The sequence below is a fragment of the Hippopotamus amphibius genome, chromosome 14 (assembly GCF_030028045.1).
Source record: "Hippopotamus amphibius kiboko isolate mHipAmp2 chromosome 14, mHipAmp2.hap2, whole genome shotgun sequence".
Taxonomy (NCBI): Eukaryota; Metazoa; Chordata; class Mammalia; order Artiodactyla; family Hippopotamidae; genus Hippopotamus; species Hippopotamus amphibius.
In genome coordinates, this window is record NC_080199.1 from 27,304,417 (window position 1) to 27,317,058 (window position 12,642).

A 12,642-nucleotide genomic window follows, 5' to 3' on the forward strand; every position below is an offset into this window, starting at 1 on the left:
TATAGTTCTAGCTGTAGGTAACTTCCAGGGAAAAAAAATCTTAAAAATGCATGGGCCTTTTTATACATGGTATTAGAGTACATTCAATTTGAAAAAAAAGGAACAACCAGTAATCTCTTTGAAACAAATCCTTTCCTATTTTAGGCTCTGGGCGAGGCTGGTATAGAACAATGTTTTTAAGTTTCTAGTAATCTCCATTGTTTAAGTGAAAGAATCTTGAAGGCATGCCTTTAAGATCCACTGAAGGACTTTGGTCTATTTGAAAATGTGACTCATTGGTATAAATCTTTCTGAAATCCTAACAAAGGATTTTATAGTCCCACTCTGATTTTGCTTTTTATACTAAGGTTCTTACTCACTTTTGAACTCTTACTGGTGAAAAGATTATTCTGAGACCTTTACATTTTCTCCAAATGTCATTCCAATGCAGAATAACTCATTCTTTTGTACATCTCTCTCCTTATTCATTTTGTTGTAAACTTCTTCTAGGAGGTAGCCTCAACATTCTGTCTAGAAGTGTCCTGAGCAAGTTATTAGGTATATTTTCTATTTTCCATGTTAGCACAGGTGATAGTTTAGCTGCATTTTCTGGCACTCTAACATGGGTCTCCTTTCTATCAGCTTTAAATAACAAGTTCCTCACTCTTCTTTAATGCCTCTAGGTCATTTAAACTTCAGTATTTACTCTGATCCAGGCCATATTAGCTTCAATTAACCACACCCTCAAAGTCCTTTCAGCTTTGTCCTAACTCTCAGTTCAAAAACCAATGTCATATTCTTTTGTAAAAACATGCCCTTTCCTGTAATGAATTTTAGGTTTAAGTATGAGAACCAATTTCTGCCAATGAACTGGAGACCTGCCAGTTGGATACACAGAGACAGTTTTGTTTTCAATTTTATTAAAGGAAAAAAGGAGTCATTAGATTTATTTTTCTGATGAACATTTTAATGAAAAATCAAATAACTGGAACTAATATAGCCTTACTACATTTTGAAGGAAAATTGGCTTGGATGAGCTGATTGATATTACAGGGAAGCTAAATTTCCTCTACACCTATCATAGATCTCTGACTATATGTATAAAAGAGATAATGATTCCATACAAATAGGTCTTTCATGAGGAATAAAGAAGATGTTTTCAGGAGATTTCCCGATAAATTTTATCTGCTTAAAAGATTATAGTCCTCTCTTTCTTTAACTAAAACAAACTTCATTTGTTTTAACTATAAATTGAAGTTACTTAGATCTTCACATGGAATTTGGTCTATCCTGTGGGGAATGTTCTTGGTGCATAAGAGTGAATAGTTTATGATTCATTTATATTCCATTAATAATATACTTAAATACTTAAAAGACTAGGTATGCATATCCTTCAACTGTTCTATATAAATAGGTTAGGGATCATAAAATAACTTTAGAAAGTTACAAAATATGGAAAGTGTCAAAGGCTAGGGACTTTGGCCATTCATTGAATTAAGCAAATTGCCCTCTTGAATAAATATTTTAAAATTACCAAAAACGAGCCAAAAACTTATGATATTTAAGTTAATTTCATCTTACCTGAAGAAAGCAAGGAAGGTGGGGGTGTGGTATATTGGACACTTCTTATTCTACTTCATTTATTTGAGTTCAGCATTTACTCAAGCCATTGCAATGACAATCAGCTTTTCTCAGGTGCAATCTGACCATTCCTCTTCCAAGCTGTGCCATGTGCTTCTCACTTTTAGACCCAGATCTCTGCTAACACTTCAGTGTGAAATTAAGCCCCAGTTGCCCACACATTGCTAACCAAAGTGATCATGCTCACTTGTATTAAATTTCTGTTATCATCTTTTTTCAATACATAATTTATTTTTTTACAGCACTTTTAGATTCACATCAAAACTGAGTGGAAAGTACAGAGAAACTACAGAAAGCACTATCTAAACGCACATAGGTGCAGCCTCCCCCACTATCAACATCTCTCCCTGTAATGTCACATCTGTTACAGTCAATGAACTACATTGACATATCATCATCACCCAAAAGTCCGCAGTTTATATTAGGGTTCACTCTTGGTGTCATATATTCTATGGGTTTTGACAAATGTATTATGACAACAGAAAACATAGGGAATAGTTTCACTGCCCCCAAATCCTCTGTGCTCCACTTCTGTTCTCCCCTCTCCACTAACCCTTAGCAACCACTGATCTTTTTACTGACTCCATAGTTTTGTCTTTTCTAGAATGTCATGTAGTTGAAACCATACAGTATGTATTGTTTAAAGATAAGCTTCTTTCACTTAGTAATATGCATCTAAGTTCCTCCACGTCTTTTCATGACTTGGTAGCTAATTTTGTTTTAGCGCTGAATAATATTCCTTTGTATGGATGTACCACAATTTATGCATTCACTCTACTGAAGAAAAACTTGGTCACCTTCACATTTTGTCAGTATGAATAAAGCTTCTATAAACATCTATGTGTATGTTTCTGTGTGCACATAAGTTTTCAATTCATTTGACTATCATCTGTTTTTTCCATTCTCGTCATCCAATCTTCATCCCTGACATAAATACTACATAAGTAAACTACATAATACTGCATTTACATTCAAACTTTTTGTTGTTCACTTCTTTCTGAGAGGCCCCTGGGTAAAACAGCTGGTACCAGAAATGACTCCTGAAAGCAAACCCTCAGGATGAAGTTCTGGAACTGGATCACTCAATAGTTAAACAGCAATACCATCTATTGCTGATGGTAGAGTGGTGGTCACCTCTGATACACAGGAACATCGCAATTGCTACCATATTCCCTGGTGGCAGGTTGGGATGAGTTGCAGGAAGAAAATGAGTATAGGTAGTAGCATCACAGTTAATAAGACTTTCACTGGCTGTGAATTATAAAGAGATTTAGGTGGAAAGTGAAGCACTGATTTATATAGCAGCAGTGGCACCTGATCACCTATATGGAGGAATGACTTTAGAGGTCATAAAAAATAAGTGCAGGCTAGCCTACTGTTAATTAAAAGAATTCTGTAAAAGTCACAATACCCCTGTGACAGTATGAAAAAGACCCTTATCATACTGGAGAACAGAATAGCTACAGAACGGACTCTGAAAATCAGGACCAGGGTTTATTATGAGGTCAAATGACTACAAAGGCACTGAATGCACAATGCTAACATCTTCATTTAAAAATGTATACGGGGGCTTCCTAGGTGGTGCGGTGGTTAAGAATCTGCCTACCAATGCAGGGGACACGGGTTCAACTCCTGGTTCAAGAAGATCCCACGTGCCACAGAGCAAATAAGCCCGCACACCACAACTACAGAGCCTGCGCTCTAGAACCAATGAGCCACAACTACTGAGCCTACATGCTGCAACTACTGAAACCTGTGTGCCTAGAGCCCATGCTCCACAACAAGAGAAGCCACAGCAATGAGAAGCCCACGCACAGCTACAAAGAGTAGCCCCTACTTGCCACCACTAAAGAAAGCCTGCACACAGCAATGAAGACCCAATGCAGCCAAAAAAAAAGTATATAGTAATATTCAATTATGAGATGATATTTGTAGGGTTTTATGAGAATTCAATGAGGTAGCACATGCAACTATTTTAATATTTTTAATTGAGTGCCTATACATATCAGATGCTATGTTGATAAATATTTAATAAAATTTTGTTTCAAATGTTGCCCCATTAGGCATCTGAGTGATAAATCAAAAGACACAAATTTTAAAATGATTGGAGTCAGAACGTCTATCTGGCAATAAAGGCTAGAGAAACAGCCTTTAAGTCAACTCATCAAAAGGGGGAAAAAATAGATAAACCAATATAATAATCAAAGAACTGTGAGAATTTTGACACAAGATTTTGTGTATTGTTGTCCCAGACCTCTTAATGTTGTTATTGATAACAGTGAGGATGGTGGTTATGAATATAAGAATGCTAAAGATTATGATCATGATAATAGTAATAATAAAATTAAGTTCTCATTATTGCCTTGAATTGCAATATAGGTCTTGCAATTTTAAGTAAAATGCAAGTGAATTAATAACATAGTGTGTTAACATAAAACATCAAGACAAGAAATTTTCTTTGTATCTCAAGAAATACTATGAATAGAACTGCCAAGAATATTATGACTTTGCTTTTGAGCTTCTAGTATTAAAAAGGAGAAAAAAATCTATGATAGTTATGAGTGGAAGATACAGGAAGAGGTGTGTGTGTGTGTGTGCATGCCATGAGAATAAACAGATTTCTGTATTAGTTACTTGTCATTCAGAATAATGATGAAAATCTAAAATAACAGGAAATCACTACACTTGCCCTGATTACAAATCACTCATAATTATGGCTGATTGCCATGAGGTTCAGGTTGTATATTCTCTCTTCAAATGAAGTATCCAGAAGAAAATATTACTTTTCAGATGTAGTCATGTCATCAGACTAGAGTTAGTTCAATTTTTCAAGATATTACTCTACTATAAAAATTGCCCAAGTTCATGTTCACAGTACACTGTCATCTCATAACTGAAATAAATGTTATCCATTCTCCATGGAGTTAATCAAACTCCTTCAGAGTCACTATCACTTTTTCAACTGTGATTTCTTCTCTTCACCATGCCCTTCACTATGTACTTAAGGAAATTAACTTTATCTCTTCTTTGCTCCTAAAGAAATTTGAATATACATATTTTAATAACACCATAATTTATCACTATTTATTACCACACATGCTCAGCTAAATTGTTATCATTTTTGGTCAATGCCTTGTAGCCAGCTTATAGTTTATGTTTACTGAACAACTGAATTCTATTTAAGGACTGACTCCAAATATCTAATAATTTGGTCATACAAAGTCTTGGAGTAAAATATGTTCAATTTTTGAGAAGAAAATATTAAATTAAGGTATAAGAAATTTCAGTTATATGAAACAATATTATAGTCTCTTATAGAGAAAGATTTTTAAATTTATATTCTACAGGGACACTAGGAATCATAAAAATTTTAAAAATACAGACATTCATATGTGATAATTTTAATAATTTTAATATAATAAAATTTAAATAAGATAACTATCATTTAATATGAATTTGATGAGGAGTTGTGATTTTTTCAATTGTATCTATTCAAGCTTAGACATAATTTTGGTCATGAAAAAACTGGATTTCGAGGTACCCTATATTAAACTTTTGCCAAAAATTAATGCTGTCAATTATAATAGTTCACTATTTACCTCTAAGCATTGTATGAAATAGCCAATTGTACAGAGTGTAACCTCTGTGTTTTTTAATTTAATGGCAGGAGAGCTTGTTTGCTCTTTATTAATTTGGTTTTTATTATTAAAATTCAGATCCCTAAATGTGAGGTTAGAGCTGTTTTGGGTTCAAGAATTTTCATTACACATGATTACCTCTAGTCAAAGTTTCCTTGAGCTGAATATGCTTTGGAAAGATTTTGTAATAACAATATACACTAAATCCAAACAATTTGGCAAAGTTTTAAAAATGCTTGTTTTTTGATGCCCTTATTATGGTGATAAGAATTTCTTTTATATTTTTAAAAATTGATAACTCTAGAATTACTGTTGCTAAGACTATTCAAACCAAAATATACCATATATAGCATTTTTCAGCCACAGCTGACCAAATTCTTCATCTCTCCCCAGGCACTCAGAAAGGTGTCAAAACTTCATGATTGATTGTAATTCTTAATTACAAGATGTGGGTTTTCACATTGTTGGCAGGTGGAGTGACACATGTAGTAATGCCATGTGAGTCTCCCTGTAGCAGACACGCTAACAGAAATGTGTACAGGAGCAAAATACCTGTGCTGACGACTTGGGTTTCACAACTTCCAGTCACTTCTCTCCACACATTACAATTTAATTGGAGCCTACATGGAAAGGATTTCATGATAATACTTTTGAAAGAGAAAGTCTCCAAATTTCAAAAGGTTAATTTGCCTTGGTGGAGGAGTCTTCTCTGTTAATCAATACTTACTCAATAAGAAATGTAGCCAAAAAGAAACAAAGAGAGCTGGCCAAGTCAGTTACTCTTTCTTAACATTATTAAAAAGCAATAATATCATTGGGTTCAGCATATGTGTCTTACATGCTTGAATAGATATAAAATCACTGAGAGCAACTGCTTATAAATAATAATAAATATGGACGTTAGTATTTGATACAGTCATCTGTGCTTCACATACATTTTCTTATTAGTTTCTAAAAAGCAATTAAAATCTTGCAGTATGGCTTACAGTAAAAAAAAAGAGGAAAAGAAAATTAAATAAAAAGTAATCTAAGGAAATAAAAAGTATGCCTGTTATTAGGCTAATATGTTAATAGCATTTTTAAGCTCATTTGCTAGGAAAATGCAAAACTGACTAATCTTTAAAAAGATCAGTATGAATTAGTAAAAAAACCTGGTTGTTTAACCCAATCCATTACTCAACTACTAAAACAAGTATTTGTTGATATGTCTTCCACAAAACTGATAGACATTTTTAGAAAAATTTCCCACCAACAGATCCAAACCAGAGTAAACGCTAAAGGATATGACTGAGTTGAGTACAATGTGATTTTCAGGGGAAGGTTCTGATTGGTTTCAATAAAGAATGATTAAAACAAGAAATTGTTTCTGGATAAATATAAAAAATCTTTACCATATGTGTTAGTTCTCTAGAGCTGCCATGACAAATTGTACAAACTGGGAGACTTAAAATAACAGAAATGTATTCTTTCACAGTTCTAGAGGCTGGAAGTCCAAAATTAAAAGGTAAACAGGGCTGTGCTTCTTCTGAAGGTTCTGGGGAAGCATCCTGCCTTGTCTCTTCCTAGCTTCTGGTGGTTGCCAGCATCCTTGGCATTCCTTGGCTGGCAGCTGCATCACCAATTTCTGCCTCAATCCTCACAAAGATGTCTTCTCTGTGTGTGACTGTGTGTGTCTTCTTATAAAGACACCAGTCATAGTGAATTCAGTAGGATCCCACCTTAATTAATTTCATTTCCAAAGATTCTATTTCCAAAGGAGGCTGTATTCACAATAACTATTATTTTTATTTTCTTTTAAATTTAATTTTTTCAGGTAATATTTTCCAGATAAAGGCTCAATGCCCATAAAACATGGCACTATTTTGATAAATTTTCTATCTTGCTTAGCCTTGTCATCTCTAAATCCTGATTTGTCAGCAAGGAGGACTGTGCCTTTACATTGACTAACCTTAACCAAAGGGTTCTGTTGTAATTGGTGTGAGAATTATAGCTACTGTTGGGATTTGATGCTCTGGGTGATACATTATATACATGGAAGGCAAATGATAATTATGAAAGGCTATTTTATGATCATAAAATAAGAGCAGGGACTACTTAGACAACAAAACTCTTCCTTTCTGTCTCCCTGTCTATGTCTCTTTCTCTCAGCAAGTCAGAGAATCTTGAAGGATGTTAGTAGTCATCTTCTCTCATCACTGACTCTTGGCAATGCTTCATTTTCACATAGAATTTTGATATTCAATAAAGGATTTTCATATTTAAAGTGAAGACCTACATAAATCCTTGTCCAAGTCATTTAAAAATAGATGATAAAGTATATGGTACAAAGCCTATAAGCACCCATAAGCAAAAATAGAATTTCAATAAAGCCTACTATGTCTATCAAAATAAAGCTCAAAAATATAGGTATGTAATCTTCCAGTATCATGTTCTCTTCAAGGTTTCTAGGAGAACTCATGGGAACCACTGGAAATGCCTACTATCTTCTATGAGATGCAGTGGTTCATGTTTTTCATCTTCTAAACACATATGCATACAAAAATACCATTTATACATGTATATATATATTTATATATACATTTCATATACACATGCACTTATGCGCATGCACACACACACACACACACACACACACACACACACACATACCGTTAAGATTTTTTTATAGAGAGACACCATGTTGTCAGCAAAATCAGAAAAGCAAACATTACCTACTGCATTTAAGACATATTTTACTATAATATATTTAACTTCTCTATCACCCAAACTATTTGTTTATAATGGAAGAAGGTACTTCATAGCTGATTTTGGAGACTCATTTAAGATAAAATTTCTGAATGTACTTTATTAATGCATTTTTACTCTTTTGAATTCACTATTAATGACTTAGAGTAGATAGTTAAGGATAAATAAAATTAAGAATGTATATACCTGTTGGAAGCTTACATGATTATGGGTACATCTATGCTGGAATATCCATACTAAGTAAATCCAGGGATTATCTAAAGAATATATGCTGGTACTACAGGATACCACCTCTCTTTGATCCAAAATGTTGATTTTCATTTTTGTGGAAAAATCTTCAAAGACAACTGAAAATTTTACCAGCTCAATCAAAAACATTTTAAAGTCCACTGGAAGTGGTAGTTACAAATACATACTTGACATGTGTCACAGACTGAGTAAAACAAATTATATACATTAAAGAACATCTTTTTTTGTGTGTGCAGTCAAGTTCTAAGTCAGGACATCAGATAATTACGTATAAGTAATAATGTCTTTGTGTATGTCCTAAGAATGTGTTATATTGGAGACCAAATATCAGCAGTCTATTTGAGCCACTCTCTGCTTACAACTGCTTGAAAAACCCTGAGCCAAAACCATCTTGCCAAGTCCTTCCCCAAATCCTGACAAAGAAAAGTCCACGAGAGGAAAAGAAATCACTATGGTTGTTTTAAGCCACTACAATTTGGAGTTATTTGTTATACACGGTAGATAACTAGACTGAATTAGATCTAACCTCAGTGTGGTAAATGCCACTTCCACACTGGAAGAATCACCCCACCCTCTTATTGGTACTTATGCTTTTTGAGTAAAATACATGGTTGAATGTAAAATTATTTGAAAGTAATCTCTCTCTCCCCCCTACCCCCACACACATTCTTCCTCTCTCCTCCTCTCTCTCAGCCCAGAATGCATAATTGAATTCATGTTAATACATAGGGGCATATAATGTCCCCTCCTTCGTATCCCTCTTAGTCCTAATTAAAACATGAGTTAGTTAGATATTAGATATCAATCATATTAGTTACATTTAAACATTGGTAATTCAGGCTTGGAAATGTTTAGTAATTTATAGAAAGGAAGAAAGGAAGAAAGAAAGAGAAAGAAAGAAAGAAAGAAAGAAAGAAAGAAAGAAAGAAAGAAAGAAAGAAAGAAAGAAAGGGAAAGAAAGAAAGGAAGGAAGGAGGGAGGAAGAAGAAAAGAAAACAATACCTCATGTGTTATAGAGATGGGAATCAAATTCATGGATCTCTGACTCAAAATACTGTCAATGTTTTTAGTCAAGTTACTAGGGTTTCTATGCTTACTAGTAATTCATTTTTTTTTTTGCCATGTCTACTTATGCTCTCATTTAATTAGTAATTTTCTTAATTGAGTCACTTTTAGAAATTTAGTTTATTCTAAAGCACATCAATGTATTACAAATTTGATATATTTGCAATAAATATTATCAGAAAGTAATTACTAACTTATGCTTCCAAATGTGACCAACTAATTAGTACCAGAATGGCTTTCCTGCTGTGAACTATAAAATTTGACAAATATATGAAGCAACTGTTTTTATGCACTACACAGCAAACAATGCAAGAAAATAATCCTTGAAAAAGGGAAATTCATGAGGTACCCCCACCATTTCCCAGGCTTCTGTCTGAGTGAAGTCACCTTTCCACCACACAGGTAGAGGTAGAGTCAACACAGAACATGTAGCTCTCAGTTCTGAAGGCTCTCAGTTCTGAGCCCTGCTTTCTCAGGGCTGAGAAAGCAGGTTTCAAAGTTCATTGCTACCTTAGCTGGATTGGTGGGTGACAGACAATTCTAGTGGAGGTTCATTGTGATTCCTCAGATGAAGCCTAAGTTGCACATGCATAAGACAAGAGTCTGTGAGACGCAGCAGTTTCTAATTGCAACATGGCTGAGACCTGAATGGAGATTGGTAATCAGGGCTAGGGATTCAGGGTGTTGGAATTCTAGGACAGTCAGAGGAGAGAGACCTCAATGATCTCTTTAGTCATTCATTTGAGAAATGAGATAGGCTGTAACTTAAGAGTTAGTAACACAACTTAAATGGAGAAACGTGTCCTAGAACTAAGGCCAAAAATCAAATTTATCATTCCTCAAAAAGATCTTCATATAAATAAATGAAACATGTATGAATGCTCAAGAAGAACTGTGAGTTATTTATTTGACTATTAGAACAAAATTCACCACCTCTGAAGTGAAAACAACACAGTTCAGACTCCCTACAGTCCTACAATGTATCATCTATCATGTTTGGCACACAATTAAGAATTGTTAGGCATGGAATTTGTGGACTGTTTAAAAGTTACAAAAGAATCAAGGATTATACAAATTTTGGAATTTATACAAAAGGACAAAATTGAAAATAAATTAGCAATCAATATCAATAAACCTTGAAAATCACAAATTATTTAAATTAAGCAATACTCTACTCAATAACCATTGATCAAAGTAGAAATCACAAAGGATTTTGCTTGTGATTACAATGAAAACAAAACATATCAAAATTCAAGAGTTGCAGCTAAACAGTTCTTAGACAAAATTGCATAGTGGTGAATCATTGTTGAAAATAAAGAAGATGAAGAAGAAAAAGAAGGCAAAGCGGAAAGAGAAGGAAGAGTAGAAAGAGGAGTGAGAATAAGAAAGGAAAGAAGAAGGGGGAAGAAGAAGGGGAAGAAGAGGAAGAAGGGGAAGAAGAGGAAGAAGAGGAAGAAGAAGAAGGAGAAAAGAAGGACAAGAGGAGGAAGTAAAAATTAATGACTTTATTTCACCAAAAAAACTAAAAAGAGGAGACAAAATTATACCTAAAGCAGATAGAATGAAAGAAATTATAAAAATAGGAGCACACACACAAATAGAAAACCAACACTTAATAGAGAAGATCAAAATATAAAATAAATTGAGTTAAATTTACTTTAAAATAATTAAGCAAAAATACAGGAAATGTAATTTACCAATATCAGGAATAAAGGAGACAATTCATTTTATAGATATTAAGGATATAACAACGTGTTTGGTAAATTAAATGAAATATACAAGTTTCTTGAAAAAATAACTATGCTAATACAAGAAGAAATAGAAAAAGAGGTATGCATCATTACATATTACATACTTCAAATTTTAAGTGAATAGAAAGCCATTTCCAGAAAGTAAAACTTTGAGTCCATATGGTTTCACTGATGGTGAGTAATATCACAAATTTAAGAAAGCAATTATATAAATCACAATATGATTATATGACTGCATTTTTTTTTCAGTTAGTGTGGTGAATTACATTGTTGTTGTTACTGTATTAATTTTAAAACAACATTGCATTTCTGAGATTAACCCCAAGTGATTTTGAATCTGTTGACCTAAAACAAATAGACTGCCAGATATTTCTTCAGCAAAGAGAAGTTTATTTGGGATCAGCAGAGAATTGCAATGGGGTCTGCAATCATGGCCAGCCACATGCAAGTCCCAGCCTGGCAAGAGAAGGAAAGTGCTTTTATTGAGGGGAAAAGGACATTGGGAGGGCTATAGTAGACACAGATTTCAGGGCTTTTTATTGACTGAGACCTTGCCACAAAAAAAGAGGAGTCTTTCTTCTTCCTGTCGGACTATCTTCACAGGGCAGGAGAGCTCCCCCTTCTGATCTCTCTACTCCATTTAACTGAGTACTGATTTATTTAATCAGTTCATTAATTTTTTATGATGTATTATCCTTCTTTATTAACCACTGGATTCAATTTTCTAATATTCTGTTAAGTATTTCTGCATGTATGTTTTTCAGATATATTGGTCTGTCATTTCTTTCTTATAAGCTCTTTATCATTTTATTAATAGAGTTGAGAGTAGCCTGATCCAAAGGCCAGCTATAAAGTAGCTGCTCCCTTTATAAACAAGTAGTTTGAATGATGTAGAAGTTCAATACAGTAAGGTAAAAATCTGTCTTAAATGAAGTAAATAGTGTTTGGATTCGTGGTTTTGCTAAAAATACATGGTGTTTCTTTATAATATAGTTTCAATGGAGTGTGTGTGTATATATCTGTCTGTGTGTCTGGGTTTGTGTGTGTTAAGTTTCCAAGAGAACATTGGTGTCATTCTTTTCTAGTAATATAATAATATTGTGGAGGTAAATTAAATTGCAGATTTGTTAATTTGTCTAGTTCTCATGTTGGTTGTGTAACTGACATTAGTGACAACTATAAAATATAGGTTGAAAATAGCCAGCTTTTCTAAACAAAGATGGACTGGAGTCTCAGACACATTTACAGTCACTTATTTGATACCCATATTAAGCTTATTCAAAGTAAAATTTTAAATTGAAATAACATTTAACATTGAAGAGAAGGTCATTCCTGTATATTGCAGCCTAGCAATGACTATCATGTTTTCCATGCTGGATGCATTTTTATTAATTTATTTCTGAAAATGACTGCTATAAAAATCATACAATTATCTATCAGATTTAATAGATGGAGATTATTTCCAATTCCCATATCTGTCCTCTTTCTGTGGTAGCAAATATTTTTTTAAAACTTTAAGTGAAGTATTATGTGAATGTAATTTTACAGTTTAAAATATACAATTCCATTCTTCA